Raw genomic sequence first — 18,743 nt, 5'->3', positions numbered from 1 at the left:
GGCTCCGCTAAGCAGCATATCAAAGTCATTACATTTGTGCAAACAAGTTGCATGTTGTGTAGTTAAATGTTTGTGCATATTGGAGGTATTTCCCCCTTTTTGTAAAGTTATGTATCATATATATTATACAGAAAACTTTTCTTTAAAAAGTAATACAGTACATTACTCCGAGGAGAAAGTAATTTGTCATGCTACTTGTTACAATTGCACTTGTCCGTAAGATGACCTGAAGCGCATTGTCTCGTAATTACCTTTTAACAATATAAACCTATAAGCTACATTCTCAGACACCAACACAAATTCCTGCCCTAATGAGGACACAAATACAATCTTTGTCTTTGTGTTTAGGTATCAACATAAAGTTGACAGCACAAACCAAAGATGAAGACCAACTTCCGTTTTCCGACAATGGAGTAAGGTGTGTTGGCCACTAGCACCTGCCTAACTTTTTAAAAAAATTTACTTTCTGAGCCCCATTTTGCTGTTAGACACGAACCTTTCGGGTCATTTATGAGTGTCACACTGGAAGGATGTCCAAGGGAAGGAGACAAACCGAGAAAAACCTTACTGCCGAGAGTTGTGCTAACGCTGGCGCAGCAGAGGATGCTAGTGCAGTATCCTCTGCTGTCGCCTTGCTCGAATAGCACAGAACAGCCATAGCTGCAGATTTTAAGGCTACATCGGATGTAATTAATGGTAAGCTGGACAAGATTCAAGCGGAAGTTGCAAATCAAAAACTACGTATTGCTGAGCTTGAAGCAAACGCAGCGGATGTTGTTCAGCATTTGGCAGTGCTCGAAGCTAAGTATGATTCACTACAGGAGGAAAACAAACTTTTCAAAACTAAACTTTCCGACCTGGAGAGCAGAAGCAGAAGGCAGAACATCCATCTGGTGGGTTTGCTGGAATCAGTGGAGCCGGGTCCATGGCCAACTGAGTTCTTTTCCCAGCTGCTGGTGGAGGTCTTCGGCGCACAAACTCTTTGCTGTTAATTTTAAGGTAAAACTGGTTCGTTGTTTGGCTGATTTGTTTTTGTTCTTTCTTCTTTCTCTTCTTCGTGTCCTGAAAACTGAGACCCTGGCTCGAGTTTAGGGGCTAATGTTCAAGGGTGCAGGTATGATGCTAGTGGTTCGGGGAGTTCTTGATTAATATGGGAAGAAAGCAGGGGCTCACGCGGTTTCTTTTTAATGCAACCTGCTGGGGTGATATTGGTGGGTGGTATTGTTTTTGTTTTTTTTTACACAGTGATATGTTATTGTATTGCATTTTCTTTCTGGGGTGGGGTTGGTTGTCATGTTTTTTGTTGTTGTTTTCGTCCCCTCTCTACCCTCCTTGGGCAACTCTCCACATAAAAATGTGAGACTTCCTTGATGAGTGGTAACCTTACCTTTGTTAGCTGGAATGTGAGGGGGTTGAACCACCCAATAAAGCGAAAGAGAGTCTTATCACGCCTGAAGCAATTTAAGCCCGGGGTAGGTTCAGATCACTCACGCTTGGCGAAATGTTGGTCAGGACAGATGTTTCACTCTAATTTTAAAGCAAAGGTTAGGGGTACAGCTGTTCTTATCGATCGGAACATCCCATTTGTTCCATCTACTGTTGTGTCAGACAAAAATGGACGGTTTATAATAGTGTCTGGCAAACTCTGCCACAGGTCTGTGACTTTGGCCAATCTTTATGCACCCAATTTTGATGATGTGCAATTTTTTCAACGCCTGTTTTCACACCTCCCAAATAAATACTCACTCTTTAATTCTTGGGGGCAATTTTAATCTTTATTTGGATGCGGTTTTAGATCGTTCATCCCCCAAACCTACTACTCTTAATAAATCTGCAACTTATATCAAGTCTTTTCTGGAAGATTATAGTCTCACGGATTCCTGGCGGTTTTTGTTCCCTACTGGTAGAGATTATTCTTTCTTCTCACATGTACACCACACCTACACTAAATAGATTATTTTTTTATTGACAATTTGCTAATTAATAGTATTAGATCCTGCAAAGTATCACTGTCTCTGATCATGCCCCCCTTGTGCTCAAAATAGCTTTTCAGGGCTGCGACTCTGTGAGAAAGCTCTGGAGATTGGATCCATTGCTGCTCATGGATGAACAATTTGTTTCTAACATCTCTTCTAAAGTTAAAAACTTTCTTGACGAGAATAGAACACCTGGTATACCAAACAGGACGGTGTGGGAGGCTCTGAAGGCATTTCTGAGAGGAGAAATCATCTCAGTGGCAGCATTTAAAAGACAGTGTGCACAGCGGGAACAGAGGCTTATTTCAGACCAGATTTTAAACATCGACGGGCAGTATGCTCAGTCACCATCACCGGCGCTATATAAAGAACGCTTACATTTACAAACCAAACTCAATCTACTTTCCACTCGACAAGTGGAAGGATGTCTGATTAGGAACAAGAGCGATTTTTACGAACATGGTGGAAAGACCGGTAAGCTTTTGGCCACCCAACTGCGTGGTATTAGGGCTAAACAAATCATAACTGCCGTGAAGGCGGACAATGGAGTGGTGACTAGGGATCAGAAGGCGATTAATGACGTTTTTTCTTTGTTTTACTCTAAGTTATATACATCAGAGTCTACTGTTAATGTGAAAAATTTACATGTTTTCTATGACTCCATTGATATGCCCTTGCTCTCCCCAGAGCTCAGACAGACTCTGGAAGCCCCTATCTCAAAGGCGGAAATTCAGGCGGCAATAGCATCTATGCAATCTGGGAAATCTCCAGGTCCTGATGGATTTTCTGCAGACTTTTATTAAAAATTCTCGGACGATTTGGCTCCCTTCCTTTGCGAAGTTTTTACAGAGTCGCTAGACTCTGGGGCACTTCCTTCATCATGCTACCAGGCTTGTATCACAGTGTTACGGCAATGACCCGACTAACTGTGCTTCTTATAGGCCTATATCTCTGTTAAACACGGATGTTAAAATTCTAAGTTACTGTCGCACAGGCTGGAAAAAATTCTTCCTGCTATAATATCTCCCGACCAAACTGGCTTTATAAAAAATCGGCACGCCTTCTTTAACATACAGTGACTTTTTAATATTATCTATGCCCTCAGCCATGCTGTGCCCGAATGCCTTATTGCTATGGACGCGGAAAAAGCATTTGATAGGGTGGAGTGAGAATATTTGTTTTTTTTACTTTAGAAAGGTTTGGAATGGGCCCCTTATTTTGCTCATGGATCAAACTTCTTCACGCAAGCCCCTCAGTGCTAACTACTACTACTACAACTACTCTGACCATTTTAGGCTCCACTGCGGAACGAGACAGGGCTGCCCTTTAAGCCCTTTGCTTTTTGACCTTGCAATTGAGCCATTAGCAATTGCAGTCCGTGGTAGTGGGGACATAAAAGGCATATGGGGGGGGGGGGGATTGAGCATAGAGTTTCACTGTATGCTGATGACCTTCTTCTATTTCTTTCCAACCCGCTTACCTCCTTACCCGCTGCACTTAATATACTGAATGGTTTTAGTCAGCTCTCTGGATACAAAATTAATATGAATAAGAGTGAACTGTTTTTGATTAACGAGAGGGCTCGAAATCTGGATTTGGTAAATGTTCCCTTTAAAATAGTCACAGATCACTTTGATTACTTTGGGATATGTGTCACAAAGCAATTTAATTGTTTGTTTAAGATTAATCTCCTCCCCCTGCTGGAACACTGCAAGCACATGCTGTCCAGATGGTCCCCATTATCCTTATCTTTAATAGGTAGGATTAACTCAGTGAAAATGATGCTATTTCCAAAATTCTTATATGTTTTTCAATGCCTCCCTATCCTGATTCCAAAATCCTTTTTTAAATCTCTAGACTCACTAATCACTTCATTTATTTGGAATGGTAAACCTCCCAAATTGAAGAAATCTATTCTTCAAAGGCCCAAGCCGATTGAAGGTTTAGGCCTCCCTAATTTCCAGTACTATTATTGGGCCGCCAATATCAGGTGTTTGTTGAAATTGGAGACTACCATCTCAAACCGTCACCACCAGTTTGGGTTGCCATGGAGTCATATTCAAGTGGGAAAATTTCTCTACCTGCGACTTTAGGTTCATCACTCCCTTTGGCATTACCTCTACCCAGTAACAATAGAGTTGTCCAGCAGTCTCTTAGAATCTGGTATCAGTTTAGGAAGAGTCTGGGTCTCCGGGCTTTCTCACTTCAAAGCCCAGTTGCACCAAACCACCTATTCGTTCCCTCAATGGCAGATAATGCTTTTTATATCTGGCATAGAAAGGGCCTAAAATCCTTTGCAGACTTATATGAAGATGGACAATTTGCAAGTTTTTCTCAAATATCCACCAAATTTGGCATAGCTGCAGCTCAGTTTTTTCATTTCTTACAGGTCAGACACTACGTGCAGAGTGTGACAGCAGAATTCCCCCAGATACCTCCATACAATCCAGTAGATGATTTTTTAATGGTCAACCCAACCTCAAGGGGCATAATATCAGCCTTGTACAGTTTAATTTACAACTTACAATGGTCTTCAGTAGCTGCTATCAAATCTAAATGGGAAGAGGACCTTACTTTTCATATTACGGATGAACTGTGAGACTCTATCCTTGGCCAGGTTCACAATATATCAATGTCTGCTCAGCATCAGCCAGCGCATATTGGGAATGGCATAGGCACCGATCGGTTTTCTATTGCCCATTTGCTGGGAGTAAGGGCGCCCTCCATTTGCGAGGTGCGCCTGCTGCTTGCGGCACAGGGAGGAGAGGGCGGGGCGGCGGGGGATTCACTGGCTGGCTGGAGCAGCATCTAATAACCAACTCGTAAAATAAAACAAAATAAAAACAAAACAACAAACACAAAAACACCAGACATTATGATACAGACTTATAATTTGCACCGATGTTTTTTCAAAATTCTATACGCGAAAAGTGAGCACGAGAGCCCTCGGTATGCCTGCTTGCTGCTGAAGTCAAAGTAAACTTTATTGTCATCTCCGTTACATACAGTCCAGTATATAGAGAGACAAGATGACGAGGCTCCAGTTAAAGCAGTGCAAGTAAACAAACAATAAATATAAGAAGAGTAAGAAAATAAATATACACTTTAGGACCAGGGGTAAAGGGATCAATAACAATTGAATATTTATAATTTACAGTTTAATGATTTAAAGTCTCACACACAACCGGTCGAAAGGGGAGGGGGCCGGCTCCTTCCAGATAGAGCAGATTTCATTCATAATATTGTCAATCCAAGCCCATTATCTATTCATGATTTGAATCCTGGGTTGTGCGAAATCCCAGAAATAAACCCTAGACAAAGTGAATCTGTGAATTAAGGTGTAGGTCTATTAGGTTATGTTGTGGTGATCCTCGGGTTGGGGGATTTGTGTTCATACTGTAGTGCAAAATTAAAACCAAGATGGACAAGAAAAGTTCAAAGCCATCAGGTCCTCAGTTTAGAAAAAATAGAAAAGAAGAGGAGGAGAAATGAGCAAAAGATACAGGTAAGCAGATGTGTCACTGGATAATGGCAGGTCATCCTGAAACAATCAGAGTCAGAATCAGAATACTTTTAATCCCTAAGGAAATAATGGGGATTACAGTTGCACCAAAAAGAAATGGTAAAAATAGTAACAGTATAGACTAAACTCCAAACAATACATTATGTTACAGATTTTAATATTAATTAGTCAGTGTCAATTGTTGATTTGTCCTGTTCTCATTGTATGATGAATTATGATGGCTGTTTGGTAGCTGTTTGCATACAATGCATACTCTCTCTCTCTTCATATGTGTATGTGTTTCTCTGGCGAAATTCACTATGGTTCCGACAACAGTTTTATTTTAATGTATAATCCTTAATATGTTTTATGTGTGTGTATGTGTGTGTGTGTGGGGGGGGGGGGGGGGGGGCAGAGGGAGTGTTCACCCAGGGCGCCAAACAGGCTAGGACCGCCACTGCTCAGAACATTAAACTTTTCATTGTTGAAGTGGAAAGACTCTTCTCCCCCCTCACACACACAGGGGCTGAAAGATATAATGTCCTGTATGGATTTGGAAGAAATTAGATATACAGTTGGTGGGTCTAAAAATAAATTTTATAAACTGTGGTCCCCCTTTCTGGACTTCTTTGAAAGGCCCACACCTACTGTTACTGAGTAGTCCAAGGACGGGGGGGGGGGGGGGGTTCTCTGTGTTTTTGGTTTAGTTGGGCAGCAGGCTGCCAATTATTTGTTGTTTTAAGGGTCAGGGTGGGAACAAGATTGAAATTTTGAAAATTCTGAAGCATTTTGTGTTATTGTATACATTGCAAGGCAGCACGGTGGCACGGTGGTTAGCACTGTTGCCGCACAGCAAGAAGGTCCTGAGTTCAATTCCAACATCAGGCCGGGGTCTTTCTGTGTGGAGTTTGCATGTTCTCCCCGTGTTTGCGTGGGTTCTCTCCGGGTACTCCGGCTTCCTCCCACCGTCCAAAGACATGCAGCTTGTGGGGATAGGTTAATTGGAAAATCCAAATTGCCATTAGGTGTGAATGTGTGAGTGAATGTGAGCGCGAATGGTTGTCTGTCCCTGTGTGTTGGCCCTGCGACAGACTGGTGACCTGTCCAGAGTGTACCCTGCCTCTCGCCCTGTGACAGCTGGGATAGGCTCCAGCGCCCCCCGCGACCCTGAAAAGGATAAGCGGAAGCGAATGGATGGATGTATACATTGCATTGAAACCTTTGTCTAATAAAAAGACTTTTGAAGAAAGATGAAGACCAGCAAAAAGATTTTAAAGTGATCACCAAGGTGATTCAGGTAGAAATGGAGGGTATAAGGTTGAGATCAGTTTAGTGGATGACAACAAGCCACCGAGGAGGCACTAGCCAAAATGCTAAACACTAAATTACTCGCCTAGAAATCATTAGTTATTATTTATCTCTATCTGTCTTCCGCAGTTTGTCTTTGTCCTGTCTTCCTCTTTAGTTGCAGCAGATGACCGATCCTCCCTGAGCCTGGTTCTCCTGGAGCTTTCTTCCTGTTAAAAGGGAGTTTTTCCTTCCCACTGTCACCAAAGTACTTGCTCCCATTTTATCAAGCATGCATCGGTGGTGACTTGTGTGTACTTGGTCCCAGAAGGCATTTCATCCAAAACTTAAACATGGCAATGGCGGAGGAGAGTGGCTAAAAGTTCTAAATATTACTCTTTCTGGGTCACAAAATAATCTTAAAAGATATTTTCAGGCGAGAATGTAGCTGTGTAAACTTCAAATAACTGCTTGATTTATCAAGACATCACATATTTAAAGACTCCGGAACGAAGATGTCATCAAGTACACTGCCGTTCCAATTGTAGATTGATCGCGCTGCGTTCTCGCATTCTCATGTTCTCGGGAAGTCCAGATTCCTGTGTGAACTTACGAAGTCTTAATTGGAATGTGAGTACGGACTTGTGTACTTGAGAACTGAGAAACGGCCAATGATCCCTACAGAGGTCAAAGGTCACCAGTAATATAGTAACTGTAGTGTTCTCAAGGAAGACTGCAAGTTATTCACAGCTATTTTCTCACGCAGACTGGAAAAAGATCTACCAGGGTATCCTCTAATGACTGGAAGGAAATATTAATTTTCAGGGGTCCCCAATTAATTCAGTGTAGTAAAGAAAATGTTGCTGGAAAATATCATTATACTTTAGGACTCAACGACAGAAGGAAAATAAGAATACTCACTCAAAATGTTGGAGAGAGTGCAGATCATCAGAAACTAATCACTATCATATATTTTGGGGATGCCCAAACCTGGATTTTTACTAGAGGGACATACACAAAGCACTTAATTCAGGATATAGACCTGTATTCCACTAGAGTTTGAAATCCTCTACCTAGTATTTGTGGCCTGAAACTGAGGAGAGATACAAAGGTGCTGCAAGCGCTTCTGGCTGCCAGTAAAAAGTGTATAATCAGAAAATGACAAAATTCAACGCAGTTACAGTGTAAGATTGGTGTCGGATTGTACTGAGAGCATTTGAAAGGAAAAACATGATATACTATCAGAGAAATTCTACCAAATTTGGAATGACTGGACTGAATTCTTAAACTCAATCAGAGCAGACTCTGTATGAGTTACTAAGGTTTCATATCGACCTCTACCTCCTTGAATGGGAGACCATAAACAGGGATTCCAACAGTACCTAGTTTATTGCCATGAAGCAGTGTCACTACAAAGAAATATTTAAACACAAATTTCTTTACTCTTTGTGCTATATTAACAAAGAAATACACGATAGCCAGGACAGCTAAAAATACATACAAATTTAAGAAATGACATCAGTACAAAAACATAAATCGTTGTCTGCTTTCAGTCTAGAGAGAACCATACAACAGCTGCCCTCCTTGGTTAGTAATTTGAGCTGAGTGAACTGTTGTCACTTGTACTGCTCACACACTGAAACATGCAGCTTTGTTCTGAGAGTCGCTACAATTTCCCAGTGTCACTTGAATTACAGTGTGAAGCAAATGGACTCTGAAACAGACTGGTAGAAGACTAATGATAGTTATCTCAGCACCCCTAAACGTGTATTTGTATGTGGTGATACTGATGTGTGAACTTCCTCTTGTTTGTCATGTTTGGATAGTCAATATGGGTTTATCTGGCTACTGTGTAAAGCAGTACCATGCGTGTCTTGTTAGTTGTGACACTTCTTTGGCAGAAAGATGCTGCAAAAAGCTCCCAGCTGTTACATCTGAAGGTGAAGCTATGGTGCTTTACAGAGTTACTGCAGAATATTTCACGGTTGAATAAAAGTATTCCTTTTTCCCCCACTCCTTTTGGACAGTATGGGAATATACAGTTGTTTATACCCAGACTGAACTCACCCACATTTGCCGGTTTACCTTTACTGTTTCACAACAACAGCCATCTAAAAAATTAAATTCAACACAACACACTTGTTGTTAGGATTTTCCATAATGGATAACAGTCTATTCCACCACAGCCCCAAGCATGTTCAGTTTGTAGCCAACCACAGAGCCTGATGCTGATCAGTTTATTCATTATTTTTATGTCACCATAAAGAGCAGACTGTTAGAAACTCTCCAGCATTTCTTTTGACACGCTTTGACAACAGTTCTGTATTAAAAATCAAGACCTAATATTACAGTTAGTTAGGTGTGGGTTCAAGGAGTAAGGCATTAGTCTTCCAGAAAAAAGATAATCAATTCAGTCCATATTAATGCCTTTCTGAAATTACCATGTGCTTTCTTTTACTTCCAATACAGTAAATATATTTAATATAGTAAATATAGATTCAGGTCCTAGATTCAGGTGTTCAGTAAGTCCTTTCTTACCCTTCACAACTGTGTGTGCCACACACAATCAGGATTCCAAGACTTCAGGGCATATTTCTTAAAGATTGCCCTAACCTAATATTAACTCAACCTTAAACAAATGCTTGCTTTATGTCTCCAAGCTGAGACAAGTGCGCAACCACAGAGCAATTTATGTTGCTACAGCAATGCTACAGCAATTCAAGTATTCAAACACACAGTCACGATCTGTGTTTTTTTTTTTTTTTTTTTTTTTGGGGGGGGGGGGGGGGGAAGGGGTGTATTTTTTCTGAGGTATTAGTGGTCTTCTGTGTCTCAGCAGAAAAAAGGTGATGCCAGGACATGTTCGGTTATTAGACAATTAATCTTTGCTGTGACCCTGACGGCGAGGTAGGAGTGAAGTCACTGAGGTCCGATAACAGTTTTACAATTCTCGTAAGTTAGCAGAACATATGTGCGTGTTTGTGACATTTATGCTGTTCACTCAGTGTTGTGTTTGTGTGTGTGTGTGTGTGTGCACGTGCTTCTTCTTTCTCTTTTACAATTAACCTCTACCGAGACCCTGAAAATAATGCTGGCTGAAAAGAAATTGAACTAAGCAGTAAAACAGGACCTGCTTGCAATAAAATGTTGAATGACTGAAAATTTGTATTAAAGTTAAAGTGTTGCACCTGTCCAAATTGGATAGATGGAAAGAAAATGAGTCAATTCACACAAATTAGTTCATTTGCAACTGCATTCCATCCTATATACAGCTTTAAAAATTTATAAAGATCTGATGCTTCTGTGTGCCGATGCAGTTGTAAATGAAATTAAAAGTACCTCAAGTATCAGTGATCTTCACAAGAGAAAAATGACACAGGCAAAGCACAAAGAGATGCAGAACATAGAAATATTTATTCACCGATGCAAACATAAACCTGAGGTTTGCAGAACACTGAGGACCAGAGTCTAAGTTTGTAAGAGAAGAGAAAAATACACCGAGCAGTCAGAGCCACAGTAAGGCTTCACTTTAGTATACTGAAGCTTCTTTATTTTAAATGAAATCTGAAACAAATCAAGAGTAAAGATTTCACAAACAAACATAAATACTATAAACACAGTGTCCATCATATTAAACACATATTGCAAGAAAATGTCTCTGGAATATTAATGTATAAAGTGCTTTGAGTCCCCCGGGAGTGTAGAAAAGCATTATTTGAAAAATCATCCCACCTGAAGCTGCCGCCCCACCTGAAGCTCCCGGAGGACATGGTGAAGAACATCGCCTTTGACAGAGTGCATTGCATCGGCCCCATGCGGGCAGCGGCCAGGAGACCACGTCCTATTGTGGCCAAATTCGGCCACTTCAAAGAAAAGGAACAGGTGAAAAGTTGCGGCAGGGAATTAAAAGGAACGGACTTCAGCGTAAACGACCAGTTCCCAAAAGAGATCCTGGAACGACGCAGGGTCCTCTTCCCAATCCGACGCGGCTTCATCCAGAAGGGCTCCTGCGCTGTCATCACTGTGGACCGGCTGTACGTGGACGGACAGCTTTACCGTGACCCCGACATCACTCCGTGGCTATATTAGCTTCACACCAGATAAGAATCTGCTACACCCTTTCCCTATCCACTCACACTAACTTGCCTTAACATCTGTTTAACTTACCAGTATCAAATCGCATCTTAAGTGTAATATCATAGCAAAATGTACACCGTCACTCTCCGTCAATGGTTTAATTGGAATGTTTCCGGGGTTTTTTTTCCTTCTCGTTTTTTTTCTCTCTTTTTCCCCCTCTTGTTTTTATGCTGCTCACCCTTGTCCTTGGTTTCTTTCTTTTTTATTTTCTTTCACCGCTTCGATCACCTGCTTCCAGACTCATCCACAAACAACATCCTTTATTTCGACACATACACACAGCACGATCACGCACAATCATGTGCTCAACGGCAGCACATTTACATCAGTCAGACAGCGCACACAGACGTACAGGATACACACACTTAAGCCAAGCGTACTCATATTAGTAAATATGCACACACATAGTCAGACTCAGGGAACATCTCGCCACACATTTTTTCTCTCTCTCCTTCTCTTTATCTACAAACAAGTGATGTATTCTCTCCACCTGTCTAAGTGACACACACAGCGTACACCCCTAGTTATACACAGTCATCTATGTGACTTGTGACAGTCATCTACATTCCATGTAACAAACTAAGGTTTGTTACATGGAATGTAAATGGAGCTGGGTTAAAAATATTTAACCAACTCAAAAAACTACAGGCAGATGTTGTCCTTTTACAAGAGACCCACAGACCTCTTAGAGGTTTGAATGAACTTAAAACACCTGAGTTTCCTAATGTGTTTTCTGCTTGTTATAATTCAGGTAATAACAAGGTAAAAGGGCAGTAGCAATTTTAATCCATAAAAATATTAATTTCACAGTACCTGATCCAGTTATAGATCCAGAGGGCAAATTCTTAATCATTAAACTATCTATACTTGATAAAAAGCTATGTATTGTAAGTGTATATGGTCCAAATGTTGATGATCCCTCATTCTTTCACATTTTTTTTAGTGCACTCTCTGAACACTTAGATGGCACACTTGTTCTTGGAGGCGACCTCAACCTTGGACTAAATGAAGAAATGGATAGGCTCAATACAGCAGGAACTCAGCGTAATTGGCAATCCACAAATATAATCAAACAGTATATGAGCGACTTTGGTCTTTGTGATGCATGGTGCTCCCTTCACCCCAACAGTAAGGAATATACTTTTTTCTCACATGTTTATCACTCCTACTCTCGTCTGGATTATTTTTTGGTCAGAAGCTCACTGCTGAGTGACGTTTCAGACACTGAGATTCACCCTATAGCTGTCAGCGATTATGCTCCTGTATCTTTAACACTAATGCACAACAATAATACTACGCCAAGTAAAAACTGGAGATTTAATACATCACTACTTAAAGATGAAGACTTTATTAAATATTTTAAAAAAGAATGGACTTCATATTTAGACTTCAATGACACTCCTGGAACATTAGCTTCTGTTCTATGGGAAGCAGGGAAAGCTGTGATGAGAGGTAAAATCAGTTCTTTCTCATCACATAAAAAGAAAGAAGAAAACAAAAATATTCAGGAATTAGAAAAAAACATCAAATCCCTAGAAGAAGCCTACGCGTCCCACCAAGATCAGGAAACATTGAACAAAATATGCAAAAAAAATAGAATTAAATGAGATAATTGATAAAAAAACAAAATGCTTAGTACAAAGACTATGCTTACAAAATTATGAACATGGTAATAAATCCAGTCAATTTCTAGCAAACCATAAAAATTATGAACACAATCTGTGACAAAGGGCAGCCCTGGCGGAGCCCATCACCCACTAGGAATGAGTCCGACTTATTGCCTGCTATGCAGACCAAGCTCTTGCAACGGCCGTATAAGGACTGAATGGCCCGTAGCAATGGGCCAGACACCCCATACTCAGCACCCCCCACAGGACACCCCGAGGATCGAATGCCTTCTCCAAGTCCACAAAACACATGTAGACTGGTTGGGCAAACTCCCATGCACCTTCGAGTGTCCTCGAGAGGATAAAGAGCTGGTTCAGTGTTCCATGACCAGGACGAAAACCGCATTGTTCCTCCTGTATCTGAGGTTTGACTAACGGACAAACTCTCCTCTCCAGCACCCTGGCATAGACTTTCCCAGGGAGGCTGAGGAGTGTGATTCCCCTGTAATTGGAACACACCCTCCGGTCCCCTTTCTTAAAGATGGGGACCACCACCCCGGTCTGCCAGTCCAGGGGTACTGCCCCTGATCTCCACGCGACATTGCAGAGACGTGTCAACCAAGACAGCCTTACAACATCCAGAGCCTTCAGGAACTCAGGGCGGACCTCGTCCACCCCAAGGGCTTTGCCACCAAGGAGTTGTTTAACTGCCTCAGTGACTTCACCCCCAGAGATTGGTGGGTCATCCCCTTCGTCCCCAGACTCTGCTTCCGCCACGGAAGACGTGCCAGTGGGATTGAGGAGGTCCTCGAAGTATTCCTTCCACCGCCTGACGATTTTCTCAGTCGAAGTCAGCACACTATACACAGTGCAGGTAGAACACCGCTTTCCCCTCCTGAGTTGCCTGATGGTTTGCCAGAACGGTCAGGTGAATCAGAATACACGGAACACTTTTCTTAAAAGTAATGCAGTATGTTACTTAATTACACCCAGGATAAAGACATTCAATATACTATTACTTTATGTTCATATTACTCTCTAAAATTATCTTAAACACACTGTCTCATAATTACTAATTAACAATATAAACCTACAGGCTGCAGTCCCACACACCAACACAAATCCCTGTCCTAATGAGGACACACACATATATATCTTTCTCTTAGTATTAGTTATGAACACAAAGATGACAACATAGAGCAACATAGAGATGTAGTGCATGTATGTGTGCTTTGTACGGTGGCCCTGAGAGGCCAAACGGACTGCAACTTCAGAAAACACTTGCAAAAAGAAAAACACTTGCAAAAAGAAAAATACTGCAAAAAGAAAAACGCTGCAAAAAGAAAAATGCTGCAAAAAGAAAAAAGCTGCAAAAAGAAAAATGCTGCAAAAAGAAAAACGCTGCAAAAGCACACAAAGCACAACAGAAATAGGAAAAAAGACAACGGAAATGTTTCTGGGGAGACAATAACCGGACGGACCAGTTGCACGAACCAAAACATGTATGTATGGTTGTATCCCAATTCAGGGACTGTTTCCCAATTCAGGGTCTGCAGCCTTAAAGTACGCAGCCTTAACGGTCCTCAAGGGCCGCATTACTCAAAGAACGCTGAGGCCGGAAGTGCGAGGCTTGTAGGCTTGTGAAATGGGGCGGTCTAGCCTCCGTCGCGCTGCCCAGGTTGCATAGCAACCATGATACTAACAGCTGGAAACGTTTCATACAGCTTTGTTTGACAGAAATGAAGGAGAACATATTTTGTACATTTGTTTCTACATGAGTTTTGTGTGATTTGATAAGTATCAGAGGCTGAGACCACAGAATAAAACATGATTGTTGGGCTTCATTTTTGTACTGAACAGTCATTTAAGATTAGCTAGTATATAACAATTAGCTAATGTTGTTCATGAGACTAAAGTCATCTCACTTTGGTAATGTAAATATAATATGGCCAATATTATATTAATCATTATTAGTTATTACAGCAGTGAACATGAACTCTGTGCCAAACACTGAGCTTCAGAAAAGATTCAAGTTGCATTTATTTATATTTCCTATCACCTTAAATCTTCACTTAAAGACAAGTATCTTTGACAGTGTATATATAGATGTATCATATATAAGAGGCAAATATTGTTCTTTTAATATGTTGACATTACTAAATCTGTCTGAATGCTTACATATATGTGTAAAAAGAAAATGTACGAGCTGTGATAACTGTTTCTGATAGAATGAAGAGTAGACTGATATATTAAATATTCCTTTATTGGGTGAGAAAATCAGACCATGTCATAACTGCTTTAAGTCATACAGAATAGATATCAGAGCCTTAAACAGGCTGACTTCTGTTAAATGGGTCAAACTGGGCAGAAAGTATCCAAACACATAACATCATTATAGAATATGAAGTAACACTATAGATCAACTTACCTCAGAATATATAAAGCATATAAACAATTACAGCAATATGATGCAACAAACACAGCAGTGCTACTAATCCAAAATACTCAAAGCTTCATAGAACTGAAACAAACATTTATTTTTAGCTCCATTCTGCTGCTGATACACACTTTAGGTTTCTGAATATTAAACTTGTTGCTGCCTTTCATAGTGTGTAACTTGAAGGCCCTGGGTACTTTCTCCCACACTGAAAACACTGGAATGATAAAATTATTTGAACATTATCTAATAAGACTGATTCAGGATAGACAATTAGTTATGTTAAACTTTTCTAGCAGTCCTTCACAAACAGGGAACAGTCTGTTTATTCTCTCCATCTGTCAGCTGCTGCTGGCTCTTCCTCCTCCTCTTCCTCACACACTGCTGAGTTTGTCCTGGTGGATCATCAGGGGTGCAAAGCCTCACAGATGATGTGCAGCAGTGGGTCCCTCAGTCTGTCCTCACTCTGGACACTTGCAGTTATCACACATGGAAATCAAATGTGTGATAAGCTGCAGGATTCAAACACAAGTGTAACTTATAAATACATGTTCATACTTTTATTCCACAATCAGAGAGAAAGAAACAGAGAGAGAGTGCAGGACAGACAAACAGGTGACAGTCTCAGGTGTATACACTGCTACAAAACAGCACAAGAGAAGGAGGATTTAGTGTTTGTGTTATTATGAGTGCTAAACAAGAAGAGTTCTCAGATGGTACAGTGGACACATGTGTGACTGCTGTGATTAAAGCATCTTTCTTTCAGCTTAACGAGTGAACCGTCAGCTCGTTCAAACACACGTTAAAGTGTAGTCAGTTTTGCTCAACACCACCGAACAGAGGCAGCAATATAACATAGCTAACATTAACAGTGCAGTGAATCCTGCTTGTGCCGTGATATTCAGCCGAGCAGCATCACTGCCTTTCAGCCTGTTGTGTTTGTGGATATATAACTGACTTTAATTATCCACAAAATCATCACATTCTCTGTAAGATTAAGGTCGACTATTGAACGGCGTATATTTTAAAGTAAAGGCTTTAAAACCAAGTTAACGCTGAAAGTACAAACATCGCTAATGTCACATAACTTTGCCGACATGTGGCCAGCAGTAATGTTTTAATGTTCTTCGTTATTAAACATTCGCACATAAATAAGTGACATCATATTCAGTACTTACTTTTGACAGTTCACTCTTTGGCCGCTCCCTTCTGCCGTATTTTGTGGCAAAATTAACCACACCCACCGCCGCGCTATGAATTGTGGGATATATGGGACCATGAAGCGTGCACCGGACCACGCTTGATATTTGGGGAAATCGACAGCGCATTTGGAGTATGCATTTGAAGTACACTTCGAATTGGGACAGCCGTCGTCGCGTGGCGGTGACGTAATCGCACTTAAAATGCGTACTTCAAGCGTGCAGACCCTGAAATGGGACACAGCCAAAGACTAGACTCTCAGTTCCCGCTACCGAAACAGCATGATACTTCCACCAAAGATGTCTCCATTCTAACATATATACCATGTTGGAGATTATTAAATACCAGGTGCATTCATTGATCTGTGTACATCAGTGGAAATTCCAGCAGACTTCTGTGTTTACCATAACAATACACACAAGCCAGTAATTGTTGGCCTGTGTGTATCAACCCACTCCTGTGAACATTTTGTAAATAAAAATCTGTCATCATCGCAACTCTCTGCCTGAGTGGGGGTTCCTTCATGCTACAGTATGGATAGCGAGTGCTTCCTGCAACTGTGTATTGGACAAAATGTTCTGCCTTAGGTATTCTCACTGATGAACAAAACAGAAACAGATGAACAATAATATGTTTAATGGTGCAATGAAGGCAAATATGTCAGTTTTTATCTAAAGACGTTGATATTGTTGAATAAGTCAATGATTTTCCATAGGTCTGCAAGACCAACACAAACATGTTACTAAAATACCTCCTTTATGTGATTTGGGCAGATTATGAAAACAACAGTTTTTAACTGATTCAGAGAAAACCAGTGGACATCACAAACTTGCTGCATTGCTGGATGTCTTATTACTCCCATAAACCACAGCTGTTTTTAACCCTCTGGGCTCTATCCTGGCCATTTGTGGCCACTTCACTTTTCTTTTTTCAGCCATTTTTGTTCTGTCAATGCAAATAGAATGAAACTTGCCAAGAATCCTTAGGCAAGAGATGAACCCCAATTTGCTCTCTGATGCATTTTTTGGAGCATGACTAGGAAGCAACAAAAAGCTTAGAAGAAAGTGATTGTGTGAATGTGGCATCTTGTATAGAGTGCTTTGAGTACTCTAGGAGAGTAGAAAAGCACTATATAATTGTGAAGTTGGACCGTTTACACACGTACAAGACACGGACGTGGTGACAGTACTTCTTTATTTTGACATTCGGTTTACTGTGGTTTTACAATGGGACACAGACACTCCTGCTCCGCTGTCACGTCCATTCTCCTTCCTCTCCGACTGTCACTGTGAACATATAAAGAGTCACAATCACATTCACATCCCAGCACACCTGTTCACCCCGCCCCTGCGCCGCCCTGGGAGCTCGCTGCGTCACCCCTCTTATGCAGCCTGCCAGAGACCACACCCACGCCATAATAAGAATCAGTCAATTTGTCAAATTCATTTAAATAAACACTTAAATCTGTCTTTACCGTTTTTTACCGTTTTATGTACAAATTGTATACTATATAAATATAAATAATCAAAAGGCTGGAAATGTAATCGAAAATGTGTGTTTGAACTCATTTAATGAGTGTACCATTGGTATATTGGTCACGGACCCGGTTCCAGGGACTCGGGGTCCGTGAGCAGTGTGGACTATAATTATTATAATATTATTATTTTGTGATATCTGCACAATGCTGTCATGTCTGTGTTCCATTTATTGTATGTGTAGGCAGGGTGTGTGTGTGTGTCTACGGGTGTGGCTGTAGGCCTGATGGGTGTGGCCCTGCTGGAGGACTGGCCACACCTGAAGTCCCTGCCACACCTACTGCTGATCAGGGCTTGTTGAGGGAGCTATTTAAGAGACTGATGGCGCGGGATAATGGAGTTATACTCCAAGGTCGTGTAGGTCGTGTATGCCGGTGGGAGTTGTGTTTGACAGCTGCCTCTGTTGTTTCCTTGCAGGAACAGCGTGGAGCAGATGAAGACAGCACACACGGGGGGGCTAACATGGGAGTGGAGAGCACAAACACGGACGTTTGAGTGAGACACGACACAAGAGTCTAGGGAGCTACGGGGATTTATTGTTTACTGGTTATTTACTGCACTGTAAATAAACGCACTGCTTAAATTCACAGCTCCGCGCCTGGGTTCTCCTTTTCCTCACATCCCCACGGGTGGCCATCGGCAACCGTGACAATACTTTCTTGCACAAAGACTTTGTATGAAGTAAGTTGTGTTCAAGGTCATGACTTGCTTTATAAGAGTGATACGTACATGTTGTGGGAAGAATACTCACAGACAGTAATATCCAACATTATGTACCCACACACTGGGTATAAAGGAGCTGTTATATTTTTCTTTCTTTATCAATTCTGAAGTGAAGACTGCTCATACTGTATTGTAGTTTTTCTTTCAGCGAATCTCATAAAATCAGTTTGGTTTCAGTGTTTATTTCTCCAGCTCCAGCCATGACAAGAGCACTGTCATAAAAATAACTTGTACATCATGTGGTATAGCTGAAAAATAATGTCTACAAAAGCAGCTGGTAAGTGGTTTCATAGTCAAGCTGAGATAGATCCAAACCAGACTCTATACCAACTTTAACTT

Source organism: Neolamprologus brichardi, chromosome 2 (genome assembly GCF_056152115.1).
Source record: "Neolamprologus brichardi isolate AB-2024 chromosome 2, ASM5615211v1, whole genome shotgun sequence".
NCBI lineage: Eukaryota > Metazoa > Chordata > Actinopteri > Cichliformes > Cichlidae > Neolamprologus > Neolamprologus brichardi.
The sequence above is the reverse complement of the archived record's forward strand: the minus strand, read 5'-3'. Positions refer to the sequence as shown.